Source organism: Schistocerca americana, chromosome X (assembly GCF_021461395.2).
Source record: "Schistocerca americana isolate TAMUIC-IGC-003095 chromosome X, iqSchAmer2.1, whole genome shotgun sequence".
NCBI lineage: Eukaryota > Metazoa > Arthropoda > Insecta > Orthoptera > Acrididae > Schistocerca > Schistocerca americana.
This window is the reverse complement of record NC_060130.1, coordinates 112,660,954-112,683,478: the sequence shown is the minus strand read 5'-3', so window position 1 is coordinate 112,683,478 and position 22,525 is coordinate 112,660,954.

Genomic DNA, 22,525 nt, shown 5'->3' with positions numbered 1-22,525 from the left:
TTTGAAGCCCCAGATATTATTGTGACACCATCGAAATCTGGTAAACTAACGTCTGACCACGTCAAACGATATTTGACAGAAGTTTTCTTTCTCAGTGCGAGAGAAAAAATTGTATTATTGTGAGATTTTCGGGATGCCCAGTGTGAAAAATATGTTGTGAGTGTTGTGAGTGATGACAAGAAACTTGTTCATATGATGATCCCAAAAGGCTCGATGGAGCAGGGACAGCCATTGGAGGTATACGGCTTTTGATGTTGGACGAACTTTGTGAGAATATTTTCAAAGTTATTTCTGCAGCATGATTATGATGTCAATCTTCACTTGCGAAACAATATAATCAAGCTGCCTGGTACAAATCAGGATATTGAGAGGTTCACCCACCACAATTTGCAACACCTGCTGAAATTTATCTTTTATTGTCTTGTCCATCGTGTATATTATTGTTGAAATGTCGTTCATTCTGTGCGCATGGTGTACAAAAATCATATGTTTTAAGCATTTCGTTACAAGTTCTCATTACTGTAACTATTTTGTATCATAATAATCGGTTACTTATTAATTTCAATTAACAGAATACACATATGTGAAACAGTAAACTAAAAAACCAGAAAAAACATGAATCAAAAACTAAAAATAACAATTTACATAATATCGGATGTTTATTACTAAACATTCCCTAGTCAACACGTTTTAACGCGGAAACTAATTACCATACGAGGATCAAACTCGGTAGCATTAATTTCAAAGACATGGGGAAGAGAAATAATGCAGAATCCATTCAATTGACACACTTTTAATTCGTTGTTATGGTACTTCATACCATTACATACTGGTACCATTACTGCTACAAAAGGCACTCAATATGCTGTCCATTAGTGTCCAGAAGAGTCTGAAAGCGCAGTATTGCATTCTGAACAGCAGAACGAAGCATGTCCGTTGGTACGCTGGCTGTTGTTGTTGTGGTCTTCAGTCCTGAGACTGGTTTGATGCAGCTCTCCATGCTACTCTATCCTGTGCAAGCTTCTTCATCTCCCAGCACCTACTGCAACCTACATCCTTCTGAATCTGCTCAGTGTATTCATCTCTTGGTCTCCCTCTACGATTTTTACCCTCCACGCTGCCCTCCAATACTAATCTGGTGATCCCTTGATGCCTCAGAACATGTCCTACCAACCGATCCCTTCTTCTAGTCAAGTTGTGCCACAAACTTCTCTTCTCCCCAATCCTATTCAATACTTCCTCATTAGTTATGTGATCTACCCCTCTAATCTTCAGCATTCTTCTGTAGCACCACATTTCGAAAGCTTCTATTCTCTTCTTGTCCAAACTATTTATCGTCCATGTTTCACTTCCATACATGGCTACACTCCATACAAATACTTTCAGAAACGACTTCCTGACACTTAAACCTCTACTCGATGTTAACAAATTTCTCTTCTTCAGAAATGCTTTCCTTGCCATTGCCAGTCTACATTTTATATCCTCTCTACTTCGACCATGATCATTTATTTTGCTCCCCAAATAGCAAAACTCCTTTACTACTTTAAGTGTCTCATTTCCTAATCTAATTCCCTCAGCATCACCCGACTTAATTCGACTACATTCCACTATCCTCGTTTTGTTTTTGTTGATGTTCATCTTATATCCTCCTTTCAAGACACTATCCATTCCGTTCAACTGCTCTTCCAAGTCCTTTGCTGTGTCTGACAGAATTACAATGTCATCGGCGAACCTCAAAGTTTTTATTTATTCTCCATGGATTTTAATACCTACTACGAATTTTTCTTTTGTTTCCTTCACTGCTTGCTCAATATACAGATTAAATAACATAGGGGAGAGGCTACAACCCTGTCTCACTCCCTTCCCAACCACTGCTTCCCTTTCATGTCCCTCGACTCTTATAACTGCCATCTGGTTTCTGTACAAATTGTAAATAGCTTCCCGCTCCCTGTATTTTACCCCTGCCACCTTCAGAATTTGAAAGAGAGTATTCCAGTCAACATTGTCAAAAGCTTTCTCTAAGTCTACAAATGCTAGGAACGTAGGTTTGCCTTTCCTTAATCTATCTTCTAAGATAAGTCGTAGGGTCAGTATTGCCTCACGTGTTCCGATATTTCTACGGAATCCAAACTGATCTTCCCCGAGGTCGGCTTCTACCAGTTTTTCCATTCGCCTGTATGGAATTCGTGTTAGTATTTTGCAACCGTGACTTATTAAACTGCTACTTCTCTTGATACGCTGCGCTTCCGATAAGCACACGTGTGAATGTTTCCCTGGTAAACCTTGTCCTTCAGGTAGCCCCACAACCAGAAATCACAGGGAGTGAGAACAGGTGATCGTGCCGACCAAGCATTTGGAAACGATCGAGTGATAATTCGATCTTTTCCAAATGTGTTACGGGGAAGCAGGTGAACTTCACGAGCGATGTGAGGTGGGGCCCCACCTTGCATGGAAATTGAAATGAGCGTTTTGCGTCATTGGCCGGGAGACCCCTTAGGGAGCAGGTCCGGCCGCCATGGTCCAGGTCTTATCACATTCGACGCCACATTGGGACACCTGCCGAAGCATACCGCAGTAACGCTGACCATTCACACTACACGTCTTTGGTCCTTTAGAGCCATCCTGTTCAGAAAAGAATGAGCGTAGCTATAAAGCCTCATCATACCGTGTCACGTTCACCATACAGTGGACGTTCATGCACAGTGACTGGAGCTGAAGATCCCCACACTCGGCGATTCTGCGTGTTCAGAGAAAAATGAGCTTCGTCTGTCCGTAGGATAGTCCAGGGCCAGCCCTCGTTAACCTCAGTCCTTCCTTGTGCTTCCTTGTGCAACCTGTGGTGCAAGCTGCTGTACGATATGGCTCTTGTACGGATACCATTTGAGAACGGTTCGAAGCACTTTCCGTACAATGGGCCACGGGATGCTCAACTGTCGTGACACAGCACGCGCACTGCCTGACGATCGGGAACTGCACGCAGCGTTGTCTGCCATAGCGACAGCGATTTCATCAACCACTTGTTGTGCAATGATTCGAACTCCTACATGATGCTCCGCACAGCAGGTGTAGAAAGAGGACCCTTCCGTAATCCTTTCAGCCGGCGATATTCTCGAAGTGCAGCTGTAGTATTACTGTTGTTTTGATAATAGGGGTTTACCAATAATGCCCTGCTCCTTTTGTCCAAGCTCATGTTGACACGTCAACATGTGCGCTGCGACTGGTCAAGTGTGTGAGACTATGAGACGATGACTGATCACGGCACCTGGTGGCCATAGCTGGAAATGGACAGTGGCGTTGACGCTTGGAAATCATGCACGCCATTGATTTTACCGATTTTGGAACTCGTGCGGTAGTTAGTTTCCGTGTTACAACGTGTTAAACAGGGAAATTTAGTTATAGCCACCCAGTAAAACAAAAACATGTACAACAAATAAATAGAATAATAATACACATATATATATTTTAACTAGATATGTTGCACATCCTTCGATAGCACGTTTTGTACAACTTATATTCCAAAAATGGTATTACAGAAACCAACTTTATTACACATGTATGTATTTGACACGAAATTCATTAATGGCTGTGGAGTAATTTGCTAACTTTCAGCTTTTTTCCCGAAGCTGATTACATGGTTTTCAAGAAAGTTCGTTACATTTCAACTATTATGTGAAAAGCATTTTTTTATGTTTTATAGCTTCGAAGCTGTTCCCTCTAAACCTAACATGCCACATTTCCTTAAGGGGTGTGTTTTACGCCTTAAAAGTGAAACTGGGCACAGACAAAAAGATACGTACTTAGTTATTTTGCACCCTCTACACACCCGTAAAGTTTCATCAAGATTGTTTATTGATACGTGGGAATGTTCCCTTGTAAGAAAAACTACTGCTGGATCAAAAGAAACTTCCTGTCTTACTTTCTCCCTGTTGACTTCATGCAGTCACGCGTGATACGTATTTGTTCTAGGTGTCCGAATGCCTTTTCTGCGAATGACCAATCAAGGTGCCTGCTAAGGTGGAAAAGTTCTTACGGTTTCAGAAATTCTCGCACAAGGAGTGAGTAGCATTTGTAGTGCATATGGAGTTTGATCGTCTTCTCGTTCCTGTTGGTGGCTGTGAGCGTGACATCGCCGTCTCCCATACAACCATAATAGAACAACATGTACTGAGTGCTGCAGTGTATCACGTTGTATGTTCATATAACTCGAACCTGTAATTATTTTAAATCCTATGAGGGAGAAAATCATGCTACGTGGTTGTTCTCTCAGCCGCAAGCGTTCGCGGAGGAAGTCAATGAGTTCCGTGATACCATCATTCCTCTAAATAAAACTCAGAAATGTCTATCGAAGTATGAGTGTCATATTTCTGAACTGTCATTAGCAAATACCGGCAAAAAACTATTGTCATGTAATCCAGTGCGTGCAACCTCAATTACAAGCCCCCAGGTCACATACCTGTGTTTTTCCATAATTTTAGATTATATGATGTTCGTTGCTTTATTGAGCCCTTAAATGATTTTGGGCCAGGAAATTACCAGGTTTGTGTACTGCTCAAGATCACGGAGAGATATATATTCCATTTACGAAGAGGGATACAAAGCATTTGACGCTGCACTTCCTTGATTCTTTAAGTTTTATACATGCACAACTTCAGGAACTTGGTGAAACTGTGCTAGGAGAATATGTATATCTCACGAGCGGCAGATCCTGATGATGCTGAGTGCCAGCTAGTTATAAATAAAGGGATCTTTCCATACGAATATCTGGATTCAGCAGAGATATTCTGTGAAACTGCGCTACCAAATTTATCTGCATTATCCAGTAAACTTATAGGCTGTGTCATAACCGATACGAAATATCAGAATATGAGCGTATGATCTGTTTAATAATTTTTTCGTACTGCTGGGCCACAGTCATAATATATTTCTTTAAAGTCAGTACCGCCATTAGAATGTTGTTTATTTGCAGTGTTACATTTACACTTAACACAATGATGGCTCTAAGCACTATAGGACTTAACTTCTGAGGTCATCAGTCCCCTAGAACTTAGAACTACTTAAACCTAACTAACCTAAGAACATCACACACATCCATTCGAACCTGCGACCGTAGCGGTCGCGCGGTTGCAGACTGTAGCGCCTAGAACCGCTCGGCGACTCCGTCCGGCTACACAATCGTGATTTCGGCTTCAAAGTGACATTATCAAGTGTTTTCTGAAAACAGGTTAGACAATAACGGTGAAATACGTAACAAGTGATATAAGTGCATAAAAATCCAATTTGTAATGCTTACTTACAAGTGTTATAAACTGCGTAAGATGGCATAATGTCGTATTACAATACACTATTACACACATTGTCCAAGAGTCGATACTTCTGGCAGAGCCTACTGCTTTGTTTCATTACTGAGTACACCATCTTGACTGAATGATAGTTGGCTAAGTGTCGAATTGTCTTCGTCAAAGGAATTCCTGTTACAAGCAGGTGACCTTTTTTTTTAGTCTTCGGACACAGTGTCCTGTAGGATAAGAAATGTTAAGAACAATTTATTTTCTTTGGTGGATGTTACATCTTTTCAGTACCTGTTTATCTTAGTATACAATGAGGTTGCCTGCTCATAAACGTTAACAGTGACAATCCTCTCGATAATATTCGCTGCATCCATAAATATAAAAGTCCAGCTAGTCACTGACGTTGTTTTAAGTACATTTTAGCAGGTAAATATACAGTTTTGTACGTGAAATTAACAAATGGACAACTCTACGTTGTGTAATTTTGCCTCAATTCAGAATTAATACAATACAGTGCAATTACGTATTCTACTCACTCATTAATTAACCAGTAAGGTTTGAAGTGATATTTATGATGTACGTATCATCAGGCATGTAAATCCTGTTATATGTGTTGGAACATTACTTAGGAATAAGTGCAAATAACACAGGTATGTGAAACATGTCCAGCCCTGTACCCACCTTTTCAGATGTAGGAAAGCACCCAAAAACCACATCCAGACTGGTCTGCACACAAGCCCTCATGATTAATTCAGCTGGCAGATTTGATCCAACACTGCTGCACCCCCGTGAATACCGTAAGTGACATTCTAATGAGACTGTTAACCACGCAGGTCTGTAATTGTATTGTGTAAATATATTTTTTTTATACATACTGTCTATTAAGCAACAGTTAAAAAATGAATAAATAGAACTTTATTACCATATGGTCTTGTTCTTATTTACAAAGAAAATCCATTCCTTGAATCCCAACCCCTATCACAACAACTTATTGGCTTAAATAAACTGGAACGATTATGTGACAGTTCCACTACGCACATGTAGAATATAGACCCAAAGATGCATGTGCTGCAGGCAGTAGAAGGATGGTGATGGTAGCTGTGAAACTTCCCCTTTGAACAATTCTACAGGACTGTGCATCATGATGATGAAACACTTTGAACAATTCTACAGGACTGTGCTTAAACTGACACACAATATTTTGTTAGCGCAACGCAATCTGACTTTCAAAATTCCCTACTAAAGAATGGCCCTGACAAACATTAAACTATACCTTTCACAAATCACTTACCTCACAAAAATCTTCGCTGCTCAAGCTACTGCAGTACAGCGAGCGCCACTACTGCCAGCTAAATAGAAGATTCAAACTACTGAAGGCACTAACTACTGATAGGGGTAGTTAGCAAATGAAAGATATTAATAGAGAACAAACAATGTATTTACCTTGATATCATCATATATAAATATAGCAGTTCATGACAAATTTCAAAACTCCGCCATCTGTCTCCCCACATCCACCACTGCTGGCGGCTCACCTCCAACTGCGCAACGCTACGCGCTGTTCACAGCCGGCTGCCTAACACTACAATGGCGAGTATTACAACAATGCAAAGCAGACACAGACTGCCCACAGCACAGCCAGTGATTGTCATACAGAGGTGGCGTTACCAATAAGAAATCCTAAACAGCCTACTTACATAGAGAAAACATAAACAGCCTACTTACATAGCCCCCATGCTCCCCACAAAAATTTTTACAAATGGTGTTGGGCACTGGCCAATACAGATTTGACAAAAATTTTTCACAATTACAGTAACAAAGATATAAAATGCACACACTTATTGATACAATGTTGGTCAAAAGCTAAAATTTTGTCACAGTCCATAAAGACAGTCCTGATCATTCATTACGGTGAAATATAGTGTTTTTCTCAAAGTCTGAGCAGTAGAAGAAAATGCACACGGAAGTAGTGGATTTCCATGCAGTCTTGAAGAAGTACTGTTGTCCTTCCAACTGAAAGACAGTGCTGACTCTTGACATGCAGACAGGTAATGCTCCACAACAGAGCAAACCCACAGCAGAGTCATTCGAAGTTTGGAAGAATATTGGTAGGTAGGTCATCACAGAGCAGACCCACTGTAGTCCTGGTAGAGATTGTGGTATTGGTGGGCCACCAGAGGTGCAGACCCACTGTAGTCCTTGTAGAGATAATGGTAATGGTGGGCCATCAAAGATGCAGACCCACTGTAGTCCTTGTAGAGATGATGGTATTGGTGGGCCACCAGAGGTGCAGACCCACTGTAATCCTGGCAGGGTCGCCATATGAAACTTCCCCTTTGAACAATTCTACAGGACTGTGCTTAAACTGACACACAATATTTTGTTAGCGCAACGCAATCTGACTTTCAAAATTCCCTACTAAAGAATGGCCCTGACAAACATTAAACTATACCTTTCACAAATCACTTACCTCACAAAAATCTTCGCTGCTCAAGCTACTGCAGTACAGCGAGCGCCACTACTGCCAGCTAAATAGAAGATTCAAACTACTGAAGGCACTAACTACTGATAGGGGTAGTTAGCAAATGAAAGATATTAATAGAGAACAAACAATGTATTTACCTTGATATCATCATATATAAATATAGCAGTTCATGACAAATTTCAAAACTCCGCCATCTGTCTCCCCACATCCACCACTGCTGGCGGCTCACCTCCAACTGCGCAACGCTACGCGCTGTTCACAGCCGGCTGCCTAACACTACAATGGCGAGTATTACAACAATGCAAAGCAGACACAGACTGCCCACAGCACAGCCAGTGATTGTCATACAGAGGTGGCGTTACCAATAAGAAATCCTAAACAGCCTACTTACATAGAGAAAACATAAACAGCCTACTTACAGCTGTAGCAATGAATAAGTTGAATCCTCCTGAGAGATTGTTCAAACCAGTCAGAAGAGGAGTGGTGGGAGGGGTTAACAAGTTAAAACATGCAGAGAGCTTGTTCACACCATGCGCTAGAGGAGTAGTGGGAATGTTGAACGAACAGAAACGTGGGGGGGGGGGGGGGGTTTGCTCCAATTTTTTGCAGAGGAAGCCACATCCACAACTGCTTTAGGAGATGTATTGATCCACATGAGACGAGCAACCTGGTTCCCACATACTGAACTTTTTGAACTTCGCATATGTGTGCTACTTGTGCTACACTTGATTTTTGTTGTCTATGTGCCACTGACGTTCTTTAGTAGAATAATAAATTTATCAGTTTATCAGTTATATGGCCCTACAGATATTACTTGAATTTTTAAATTTTTTCTCTGTGAGTAAGAGTGTACAAAATGATGCAATTAAAAACTTAACACGTTATGTAACTTTTTTAAGTAGCAAAAGTGGGCTATCTCTAACGTAGTAGTACATATATATATATATAAAGTGCCCACCATTTTCGACGCTTGAATTTTTTTACACTGCCATTTTAACTTGCCTATTACCTCCATCTAGATTTTTTAAAGTAACGCAAGTGAGCCAGCATCGAGAGAAGTTGACATCGTTGCATGGGTAGAGGAAGAGATGACAGAGGAGGAGAGGGGAAGGGGAGTGGGAGGAGAGGAGGAGGGGGAGGGGGAGGAGAGGAGGAGGCAGTGATCTTGACCTTGAGGGGGGAGGGCGTGGGGGAGAGAGATGGATCATACTCTGTGGGCACTGACATGGACGGATCTCTGCTGTTTCCACGAGAAGAGACATTAGCCTCGCGTCTGGCCTTGGGAAAGGCCCCAATTTGCCGTCAGTACATCATTTGAAAAGAAACGGAATCGTGACTCAATAGACTACACTACACGCCTTCATTCAGTGTCCTGTTTCTGTGTTACTGGGCCCATTTAAGATGAGCATCTATTTGTGCCGTTATGAGCAACGAACCAAACAATACATGTGGATTATATGCATTCCCCATCACTATGTTCTCTCAGAAAGTGGATGAGATGGACCTGGATTCACTGACAGAAGCGATTCCTGTCGGGTTTGAAACAAAGTCCCATTGGCAAGGCATGATCCTCGTTTCTGTTCCCTTTCATTTAGGACCTCTTTATGCCACTCTTTTGAAGCCACGTTATATGGTAGTGGATGGTACGCCATCCCTTGTAGGCACGTTGTTCAGTCCGCGTTGATACATCAAAAAAATTAGGCAGCTTCATTCAGAGTATTGTTATGGACACATCTCTACACGATGGCTGCTTTCTGCCACTTTGTGAAGTCTCCATGTTGACTGATGTTATTGTCCTGATTCCATGCAACTGAGTTACACATGAACACCACAGGAGTGCCTTGTACCATTTATACACGATCTAAAGCGCATCAAAGCAATTTTTCACACTGTTTTAAAGGGTGGATGATATTTGGCCGAATACCTTACATACAGTACACGAAAGAACTTACACTTGTAAGTCTTCAAGTATCAGCCTGTCATAGGTCACTAGGCGAACAAATCAGTTCAGTTGACTGGAAAAATGCTTAGTTCATTGTACATTTCAAGAAGGGTCATGTACAGATGCACAAATACATACGCCTTTGTCGTAGACTTCAGTATCTGTAGCAGTTTGGAACAAATTCTATGCACTCGTGTAATGACCTTTCTGGAGCGCTAAAACCTCCTCTGTAGTGATCAACACGGATTCAGTAAACAACTATCTTGTGTAACTCAGCTTGATCTGTTCGTTCACGAGATCCAGAAAACAATAGATAAAGGACCCCAGATTGACTGTGTGTTGATTGACGTCCGGAAAGCGTTCTTGACATTTACATGCTGTCATGTGATGAACAAAATATGAGCCTACATTATATCAGGCCAACTTTATGATTTAGTGGGAGACTTTCTAACAAATTTAAGACTGAATGTCATTGTTAGCAGAGAGAAACCTTCAGTCGTAAAAGCAGCCTCAGGAGTGTACCTACAGAGATCAACAGCTTTTCCCAATATGTGTTAGTGACTTAATGGATAGCGTTGGAAGCTCCAGGAAGCTGTACATGGATGAAGGAGATGAAAATAGAGAGACTGCAACGTTAGAAAAGGTCTTCCAAAATACAGGAAGACCAGAGTATCGACACCTTGTGCAGGTATTTGCCGTTGCCACTCAACATACATATACATAACATAGTGCCCATACATACGTGGTAACATCCGTTATTGTTCGTCTACAAGATTGCTGGAGGACCACTACAAACAGTGATAACTATTAAGTAACTCAGGGGTCGTGGGTACAGAGATTCAAAGTGGATCGACCACATAAAACTAATAGTAGGAAATGCAGATACGAGACAGACTCTTTTGAAGAATTCACAACAAGTGTAATTCATCCACGAAGGAAACAGCTTACAAGACCCTCGTTCGTTCGGGAACTACTTGAGCTTTGTCGTCTTTCTGGGACCCGTACCAGACAGGATTGACTGAAAAGATAGAAAAAAAATACGTAGAACAACAGCGAGCTTCGCCACCGGTTCGTTTAGCAAGCGCGAATGTATGACAGAGATAATCATCCAGCTGCAGTGGTAGATGTTATAAAATGGGCTATTTTTATCACGGCATGGTTTACTGTTAAAGTTACGAGAGTGTACGTTCCCAGAAGAGCGAAACAATTTATTTCTTCCTTCCACATATATTTCGCTAAAAGATAATGGAGGTAGAATTAGAGAGATGATATTTCATGAGGATGCTTACCGATTGGAGCAAGAAAAGAAGGCGGAGGTAGTGGACAACGAAGACGAAGTAGCGCCAAGTGGTTTGAGGAGTATGGATGTAAGTATAAATTTAAAAGACGTGGCAGATTATACTTCATTAACACACCAGAGTCCTCCATGATTTGGTTCAGCGACATGAAGAGGACCAGCTGGGGGTAGGATCAGGAAGCGACTCATTTTAAGGATTAAAGTAGATACGAAATTATTCACATATAAAATTATATGTATGAAAATATGCATTTAATTAACATAGCTAGTTCGATCTGAAACTTATCAATAATTCTCATGAAACAACCGCTTTCTAAATTCAAAATTCGTAAAAGGCATGCGACAGATATTTGATAGACTGGTTAACACTAAAGGTGCTTTTACCTTTCCATCCTAAATTAAAACAAAATAAAAGCTGATACTGATGTTGCAAAACTTACATCTTTGACCAAAATTCATGATTTCTTGTGCATTCCTATTTCTTTTAAAATCAAAGGTATTAGATTTGTTTACCAAAATCTGTGCTAACGTATGCTTTATGCCTTCAGTTTTGGTTTACGTTTTAAGTTTATGACTGAAGCATTTACTGGCTGTTACAATGTAATCCGAAAACGCCGAGCCACTAGGTTTTAATACTTTGTTGTAACCTCCATTCGGTATAAATCGGCTATCTACACTCATGAGCAAAAACATGATGAGCATTTGCTTAATAGCTTGTTTGATATTCTTTGGAAAGAAATACATCACTAGTTCTGCGTATCACAGATCCGACAGTTTGTTAGTATGCTTGCGGAGGTATGTGGCGTTAGATTTCTACGCACAGGGCATGTAATTCGCGTAAATAACGGGGCGCTGATAGCGACCCTGATGGGTTGCCGAGACATGAACGTGAGTTCACTGCAATGCTTCTCAAACCACTGCAGCTCGTTTCTGGATCCGAGACACGGACAGTTATACCGCTGAAAGATGAGATCGCCGTCGGGGAAGACAGCAAGCATGAAGGGATACAGGTGGTTCGCAGCTGTCAGCGTGACTTCGACTACTACCATTCGTATGACGCAAGCGCAGGAGAATGCCTCCCACAGTGTAATACGGCTCCCACAAGCTTGCATCCGAGGCTCACAGCACATTTTGAGACGGCGTTAGTAGCGGGATGGCGGTGGTACGGATGCATCTTTGATATCAAATTGACATGCAAAATAATTAAATCGGTCAATTAATTACACATGCAGTCAAATATAGATATTATCGAATTACAGTTGGTTCTCACAAGCAATGTCATTCCATAAGTATTAAGGAGAAGAATCAATGTGTTTAACAGACTTATTACCTAGAGTGTTCTGTAGGAGAGTGGAGTGACGCCACATATATGCATGAGGAGGGTGTACTCTAGATACATGGTGTTATGACGAAATTGCGTGTTATCCTACACATGATCAAAAATGGTTCAAATGGCTCTGAGCACTATGGGACTCAACATCTTAGGTCATAAGTCCCCTAGAACTTAGAACTACTTAAACCTAACTAACCTAAGGACATCACACACACCCATGCCCGAGGCAGGATTCGAACCTGCGACCGTAGCAGCCCCGCGGTTCCGGACTGCAGCGCCAGAACCGCTAGACCCACATGATCAAAACTACCAAATATCAGACCATGACTTCTGTGTCCAAGAGGAAGGCTGCCAGGGCTGTGGTGATTCTACTGTCAACAGCAATAAGAATGTTACATCTCCTCCAACTACTGATCATGCAACAGGACGTAGGTGGTAACTCAACGTATCAGCTATCGAAAATTTCCATGTTGTTTTTCTCCACACTGTTTCCTAGTGAGACATGACGGCAACTGTCAAAACTGATTCTACTATTAATAAGCACGACTGAGCGGAAAATTTGATTGAGTATACATACATTTCTGACTTAAAAAGACATATAAAATCCGTCAGTTTCCTAAGAGATAGAACAGCAGTTTCCTGACTTCATTCTAGCTGGCGTTCTCGCTTCTCACGCCCGGGTTCCCGGGTTCGATTCCCGGCGGGGTCAGGGATTTTCTCTGCCTCGTGATGATTGGGTGTTGTGTGATGTCCTTAGGTTAGTTAGGTTTAAGTAGTTCTAAGTTCTAGGGGACTGATGACCATAGCTGTTAGTCCCATAGTGCTCAGAGCCATTTGAACCATTCTAGCTGGTTTATAAGCAGTTCGAGAGGCGGATATATACCAACAATACATCCACATTGAGGAGCAGCTCAGTCACTTCCTGGGATACCAGAATAGTGTAGAAGGAAGTAGTTTTATCATCTAAAGATTTATCCTTACTGACTTGGGTACAAAACTTGCAGGCTGGTTGTATGTCTGATGTTGGATGTATATGTCCTGCATTAGAGTATTATGAACGCTGCATTCTGCACGACTGATATTTCAAAAACCATATGGCTTTATCATTATAGTATTTTAGGTGCACAACCGTGTGTATTTAAGAGTGCATGTGTTTATACTCTAAGATCGTTTCTTTCTTGGTGGTTCCTCCTTCGTACTGATTCCAGTGTCTAGAATAATACTCCAGAATTAACAGCACAGTTGATTTACGTAAAATGTTTTAAACTCCATTTGGCTGGAGCTCCACCACCCATAAACCACACATCTCATCTGAAACGTCTGTTATGTCACCAAAACGCTCTCATGTCTACTATACACCGATAAGGGATGCTACCCTCCTCGACATGCACACATCTGAAGAGATCTTATGCTTTGGGATGGGTGTAGTGAGTAAGTTTGCTGTTGCAGGGAGGATTGGTCAAGGACAATGTGGGACGTATCTGTCAATCTCGAACTATATAGTATGAATGGAAGAATACTCTGTGACAACCATCCACAGGGAAAGACGGCCAGTTGTAATCGGAAATTCTCCACTACGATCGATGTGCAGGAAATATGTAGATAACGCAATTGCATCGGTATAGGACGCTGTCTGGTATACTTTGGTATAAATGGTTGAATGGATGTACTGCACAGTCATCTTTCTGCATTCGCAATCTAGTATATTGTACTCGAAAAGTAGTGGAGGGGTGGTTTAGCGATAATGCAGAAATCGGGAAACATTCTGCTGTGTCACTGACTGGCATTGAAATTATGGAACAACTGGTAAAATGGCTAAAAATGATCATGTTATGAGCTGCGGTGCTTATTACATTACATCATTCCATATTGACATTGTTTTTTCCATCCCATCTGTCCACTGGTACGCTTTTGATTGTCATATAATGATTGATTGACGCCATTTGTTTGACACGGAGAGAGCCTTGGAGGAACACTGGACATTTGCTACTTGTCACTGTGGCACATGGGATTAAATGTAGACGCCATCACCTTCAGACAGCTATTTGGAGACGTTTCTCAAAGCTCCACGCTCGTCCTATTTCCATATGCTGCGATGCCCATTACATTATTTTCCACCAATAACATAACAGTACCTGTTTTTATTTCTACTACCCCACACATGTGATGAACAGCGCTTTATGGGGATGGTCAACGCTGGAATAGTGACTATGTGCATGGCTGCTATATAAGGAAACAATACTCTTCGAAGTGGAACACCATCAGGTCTACTACTTCGTCACTGTGGAAGATGAGATTAAATGTATGAGTCATCAGCTTCGAATAGATGTTGGGAAATGCTCTACAATGGTGCAGACTCTTCCAGTTTCCATATGTTGCAATGTCTTTCACATGTTTGTCAATAAGAAACATCGCCTCTGTGCTTTATTTCTAGTCTTTGTATGTATGTGAATTCCTAAGGGACCAAACTACTTAGGTCATCGGTCCCTAGACTTACACACTACTTAAACTGACTTACAGTAAATTACACCTACACTAAATTACCTAAATACACACACCTATGCCCGAGGGAGGACTCGAACCTCCGGCGGGAGGGGCCACGCAGTCCATGACATAACGCCTCAAATCGCGCGGCCGCTCTACGCGGCGTTTTATTATTATCATCCTGTGTGTTGTGGGAGAAGCATTGTTTACACCATGTGATGTCCCACTTTCTGTGAGAGTCAATGGATCCAAATGTGCTAATGTCAGTTTAGCACCTGACACAGACCTCGAAGTCATGATAGAAGAACAGAACATATGGCGGCGTATCAAGCTATAGCTGTACACTGCTCGGATGTGTTACAGCATAAAAACAATCTATCAAACCGATTATGAAAGAACAACACACTAACCCACTCTTGTTATTGACAGTATGTGGGACTTGGTCTTCCTCCAGTACAGACAACAAGACTTTAGAGAGATCTGTGCAAGCGACTTCGATCACTTGCTCAAGTGGACCAACATGTGTATATGTAATATGGCCGAGTTCAACCCACAGACTGTATTTGTTTTTCGATATATCGGAAGACAGAAATGCGGTAAAATGTTATAGGAGGTTCTGTGATATGACTGATCAAATTTTGGGCGCAGATAGTTCATAGCATAACCTGTACTGGTTATTACAAAATAGTAACGAGGATTACTCTCGAAGGTAATGAACGTATAGATGGTGATATATATCAGTATTTCGCACATCTGAAATAAAAGTAATGCCCTCGTGCATGACATTTTGTAACATGAACATACTGAATGCTGTCAAACTACACCAGTTTTGCTTATAACACTAATAGAAATCCACTGTATACATTCTAACTGAATCATCAGTGTTTTTATTATTATAATCACAGCTGTGTGTTTAAAAATATCTACTACCGCAAGCCCTGTGTTATTCCATACTTCATAACCTATTGTGTTTAAATATATGTACCAAGTAATGTCTTATTTCATACTTTATAACCTCTAGTTATAAAGTACCTAGAAACGATAGTGTTTTTCCCGACACGTGAGTAGACTGCTTTAAACAGGCTGTTCTGTGATGACCAAATTGCTTATGAAAATACAACAGAAGAATCTGCTCCTATTGCGAAAGAGGGTCTGCTGGGTGATAGAATCGGCAGAGTCGAGTTACGGAGCAAAATAGTCAGATGTCAGCACGCAAACGGTATTTGTTTTCGATGTATCGGAGCAATCTTATAGAGTCCTCTACCAGGTGACGTTAGGAGGTTCTATTACAAAGCGTGCTCTCACGATTTTGTTTTTCAAGTTTTGTAAATTCCAGCATAGTATACAATCGCACTGGTAAAATGGGTCCTGCCACAGTGTACAAAAAAAAAATAAAACATAAAATCCGGCGTGGGAGCAGATAGCCTGAAGGACTGTATTCTGTAATGTCATTTCATGTGTCTGAAATATTTGTAATACACACATGCATGACAATTCATTTACAGACACTGTTTTTAACGCCAGGGGTGCTGTCAGACAACGTAATTTTGTCCATCAAACCGGAAAGAAATCGCTTAACATAGCTGCTTCGCTAGACTCTATATAGTTTTTCTTTGGAGTTTAAATTCTCAGTTTTTCTTTACTCCAATGAAAGTTTCGAAATGATGAGGACATTCGTAGTTTTTGCAACAAAATATTGGAAGTTTGTTTTCGATCTTATGCAGAGTGGACATGTATAGGAGATGCGAATTAAGAGTCGGCCGCTGTGGCCGAGTGGTTCTAGGAGCTTCAGTGCGGAACCGCGCGACCGCTACGGTCGCAGGTTCGAATCCTGCCTCGGGCATGGATGTGTGTGATGTCCTCAGGTTAATTAGGTTTAAGTAGTTCTAAGTTCTAGGGGACTGATGACTTCAGATGTTAAGTCCCATACTGCTCAGACATTTGAACCATTTGTGAAATATGTTAAAACATCTGTATTGCTATAGAGCTGTGACCTCAGCTCTGTGATAAGCAACAGAGCTGTAGTTTCTTTTTCACAGCGTTGGATATCACAAAATAATGGGAGTAGGAAGAGAGAAGTGAACTGCATCCTCCAGTCGAAAGTAAAAGAATGACTGTATGTATGGAGTTCTATATTGATAATTCAATCGTCTGAAAAGCATGGAGCGCCCTCATATATGACAGTTTATAATTCGAACACATGGAATGCTCTCAAACTAAACAGATTTTTCTCATAAAAAAAAACTAGTCTGTGGATGTTTTCGTGGAAACAAGACTTTTTCATTGTCATTGCGATTGTGTTTCTTTAATAGATACTTGCTTATAAGAGGTCTGTTGACATTAAATACAATGTTACAATGAAATTTCTTCCCTTGCAGAACAGTGAGTGCCAGAAGAAGCAATCTGTCACAGCACAGCTGCACTTTGATAAGAACAACAAGTGGCTGGGATAGCCATCATTTATCTTGCTTCGTTCTGTGTCCCAATGGCGTCACAGCCTATTGTGTAGGTGGAGATTTTGTCGACATCGATAGCACTGACTGCCTGGACTACCTCGTGCTCCTCTGGGGAGGATGGTCGAAGGCACTGCCTGATGGAGTGGGTTGCGTGGGGGCGGCCAGAGACGTACTCCTAGCTTTGGCAGTTGGTGACGGGGGATGGATTGCGTTGGTTAGTGGCAATTGCCGGTTTCCCAACCAGCGGACGTTAGAAAAAAGCGTTCTGGAGAGTTATCCGGAAATTCGAATCAAATGGCTCTAAGCACTATAGGACTTAACATTTGAGGTCATCAGTCTCCTAGAACATAGAACTAATTAAACCTGACTAACCTAAGGACATCACACACATCATACCCGAGGCAGGATTCGAACCTGCGACCGTAGCCGTCGCGCGGTTCCAGACTGAAGCGCCTAGAACCGCACGGCCACACCGCCCGGCCCGGAAATTCGTTTCTGTTCCAAGGGGATGGGGGGGGGGGGGAGGGAGGGGGCACTATTTACAAGAAATACGTTTAACAAATTGTAGGAAGCGTCCTGTTCTTGTCTTTTGTGTATCTGTAACTGATTTCCGCAGACCAAAGACAAGATATCACTACCACCAAATGTCTCTCTTTGTGGACTATCGACGACAGAATAAAACAGGCCTGCAGGTCTGTATTCCAACCTATGGTAAGGAGAGGGAGAAATTAGGAGTGGTAAGGGGAAGTAAGACTGAATCTAAGCCTGTTAGCTCGTGAGCACACATCAAGGAAAACACACATGCAGCTGCCGCCTCTCTCTACTGGTGCTATCTCTTGCAGGTGTTATTATGATGGTTCTCTCAATCCCCAGTACCTGTGTTGCATTATGACCTGTTGTTTAAGATTGCTGGTTTTTTTTTTTTCATGACAATTTCAACATGTAATTATAACAGTAAAGCAAGTCCCATCGGTTGTGGTAGAGAGTACTGGTTTTCTCAAATTTCGAGCAGCAGGGCTCCAGAGTGTTTGCTGAGCAATGCAGCAGCAGGTGTCGGTAGCGAACTCTGACGTCAAACAACGATAGACACCGTCCTCAGCTGTATGCTTACAGGCAATACACATATTAAACTCCTCTCTCTCCAGCAACAACATCTTGTCAGTTGAACACAATTCCCACCAAAAATAAAGGTGGTACCTTCCACTCCAGCCTTTCCCTCCAGCTTGTAGGTGAAGGGACATTCTATGTAGAGTTTGAGTACGTCTGCCAATAGCTTCGAGTGGTATTGTGAATTTTTTTCCCAGCAGGATAACGCCAGTTATATGACATCGTCAGCTTTTAAGCTGAACTGAGATTTTAGGCGCTCCTTGCTTAGCACTACGCATTAGGACGATCTTTATGATAAATTACGTAATTGCGACCGATCTTTACTATAAAAAATGCACCCATACTGCCATCATACCACTACTGCCGGTCACCTCGATGACGGCATTTGTAGAGACTACCATAGACCTAGCGCAGCAAAAATGTGATACGCCCAAAGAACCGACACATTTCCATTGATCGACAGTCGACTCCTGATAGTACAGTAGCCACTGAAATCGTAATGGATGATGTCATTAGGGCCATCATGTGAACACGTAGGTGTGGTCTGCTATGTAGCTCCACGTTCAACAATGTACAAATAACGATGTGCTCCGAAACACTTGCGTGTGCACCATCATCCCCACGTTCTGTGAAGACTCGTGGACGTCCAATCATTTGGCGCCACTGAGAGTTTCACTGTCCTTCTACCTCTTTCTATAGATGCTCGAGATGGTAACATGTGAACATTCGGCCATCTTCGCCATTTTCGAGTTACACGTCGACAGGCTTGGCACAATAATAATCTGCGCTTTGCCAATGTCGCTTATCTAGGTGGATTTCCACATCTGAAGTCCATATCATGGCTAGAATGATCCCCATCCATCTCTGCATACCTGTCATAGCGCGTCACTTCCCCGCAACGTCACCAGGTGGCATCGAGCCTCGTGGTGGGCAATGTTCATAATGTTTTGGCTTTAAGTGTACATCGATGTAAGAGAACATTTCCACTGCCACACAAAGAAATGAAGCACGCAAAAGGGGAGGAGAAAATGAAATGGAACTTCACAGGCTGACAGGGTATATGGCGTTATTCTAGAGATTAAAAATGAAGCAAATTTGTAAGGGAGTTAGCAGTACGAGCCCACTTATCAGCATGACACTGAACCCTATCTGGACGCATGCACTGATTCATCTGGGAAGGGCATCACAAAACTGTTGTGTCCTCTCTTGATGCGAGCTGGCCCCACAACTGTTCTATCTTGTCTTTTGTCGGATTGTTTGCGTTAAAACGGGAAAGGAAGTCTGCCGTGCCCTTTCAAAGGAACCATCCCGGCATTTGCCTGGAGTTATTTAGGGAAATCACGGAAAACCTGAATCAGGACAGCCGGACGCGGGATTGAACCGTCGTCCTTCCGAATGCGAACCCAGTATGCTGTGTACTGCGCGACCTCGCTCGGTTTTTCCTTTGTGTCCTGGATCTTAACAGCGGACTGGAGTTGGTGTCTGAGCACGCCAAACACTTGTTTATCTGCACACGTATAGGATATTGCTTGCCACGGGGCTACCTTAGCGTCACACGAAAAGTTCGTACACACACGTGCCATTTATGGAATGAGATTGTTATGTTGAGGACGCAGGATGTCTGTGGAATACCACGGTGCTGCCAGAGTTCCCTCAATCATTACCAGAAGTCATACGCAATGACTCCCCACCCAACGACACCAGAAGTGACACCCCTGTACCTCTCCAAAACATTACAAGAATAGGACCTCCTCGTCAGGTCGCCACCATAATCTCCGCCGATTGTCATCCAGGGTCGTGCAGAAACGTGATTCATCACCCAAACGACTTTCATCAGCAGTCCATGTTTCCCTGTCGCGGCACGACTCCAGACACAGCCGTTTGGGTTTTGTTGTTAATGACAGCCTATGCTTGTGATGATAATTCACAAGAGACGGCTGTTACTAGTCTCTGACCACCGTTGCAGAATGATACAAAATGTTGCACAGAGTCCGTGTCATGTCTCGGATGCCAGGCACAGATGTGATGGAGGTACGATTTGCTTGGTGCACAATGTAACCATCCTCCCTTGTGGTGGTCAGATATGTTCGACTGGAACCCTGACGTCAAGTCAACCAACCTTCATATTCAAAATGTTCAAATGTGTGTGAGTTCTTAAGGGACCAAACCGCAGAGGTCATCGGTCCCTAGGCTTACACACTACTTAAACAAACTTAAACTAACCTATGCCAAGAACAACACACACACCCATACCAAAGGGAGGACTCGAACCCCCGGCGGGAAGGGCCGCGCAGTCAGTGACATGGCGTCTCAAACCGCACAGCCACCCTCGTATTCCGAATGCCCCACAAAACCTGTGTATTGCACGATTCGACGAGCTGGCCAAATGGAGACCCACAATAGGACTCCTTTCTGACCCTATCAGGTGTCTCACATCAGTGCTTGGCATCTCCATGTTCTTCATATAAACACTCAACAAGAGACGCTGTCCGTGCCTCTTATATGCCACAACAACCAGGTAACAACATCAACCATAGTCAAACGTAATGCACCCTGGTGGCCGCTCTACCTGTCACAGAATATTGCAGCTCTAATCATTTACATAACCGCCGATCGTGTGTACGTTTGAGAAGTTACTCTGCCATCCGACCACGTCTTCTGCGTGGTTAGATTTTTTTGTCAGGCAGTGTACCTCACTTCAGATACTTAGTTTCAAACACAAGACATTTTCTTTTAATAAGAATTAGTTAAATTTTCGACATGAAAACAATGATAATATTTAATACAAGCATCTTAGGGAAGATTCCACATTTATAGTCCTCAGATCAAATTCTATCTTTTATATGCACGACGTTTGTAACAGATTTTATTTTATTTTTTATTAATATTGTGGCAATAGTTTTTTTGTTGTGCAACTGGCAGCTTCCTCTGATCGACCTAGTTCAGTCACTATCTTAGAAACATGCTTTGTATGAAAAAATAACCGGCACTCTATAAGGAACGCCCCGTCGCCTTATTAATAGAAGAATTTTACAATGAACTGGCCTTCATACGCAAATCACAACATATTAAGAATTAGTTAACCAGGAATTGAGATCGTCATTATGAAGTACAACGCGTCGGCGCTCGAACAGTGACAGCAAAAGCCACATCTTTTAAGAGGTTGCGTCAGCTGAAATCGGTAGTTAAGATACGGAGGGTGTGGGGCATGTACTCGAGTAGCTGTCGGTGCGGCAGTGCGGCAGTATATCGTTTATTTTTAGTCATTGGTCATATAAACATACAGACAAACTAACGTGAAACGTGAAAAGTAGGCGGGGTCTGCCCCTTTAGTCATTGATACTAAATAGTCAGAGTTAAGTATTAAACACGTGACAGTTTTGGATTTAATGAGCTACTAATTTATAGCCATCGAGGCTCATAAAACTTACAAATAATTGATAAGTAAAAAATGTTCTATCGCAGATTGCAAATTTTATTCGTTGGTTTATTTTATCAAAAATGGTTCAAATGGCTCCGAGCACTATGGGACTTAACTGCTGAGGTCATCAGTCCCCTAGAACTCAGAACTACTTAAACCTAACTAACCTAAGGACATCACACACATCCATGCCCGAGGCAGGATTCGAACCTGCGACCGTAGCGGTCGCGCCGTTCCAGACTGTAGCGCCTAGAACCCCTCAGCCACTCCGGCTGGCCTTTATTTTATCGCCAACTAACATACGAGCGTATACAATTATGACTCTCTGGAGAGATTTACTGTACTTCAAGAGATGTAAGACTTCCAGCAATATTGATAATGGGCTTAAGTTACACCGCCGTTTACATCAGGGTAAACAACCGGTGCCAAACTTCACACGGGCTTGGAGTGCAGGCCGCTTGCGGATCACGGCTTGGCCTGTCCTGGCTTTGCTCGTAACTCTCTGCAAGTACTCAGTACAACGCAACATTCCATTTAGTATTTCAGTGTGGCATGTTTCGGTCGACGCAACGCTTCATTTCGTTGTGTCAGCGCTCTCTACCTTCGCTATTTGTGCCTGGTTCACAGGTTTAGTAGGCGTTTGCAAAACAAGAGGCACTCTATCATCACAAGAGTTTATAAATGAATAAATGGGAATCACAGCAGAGTTGGA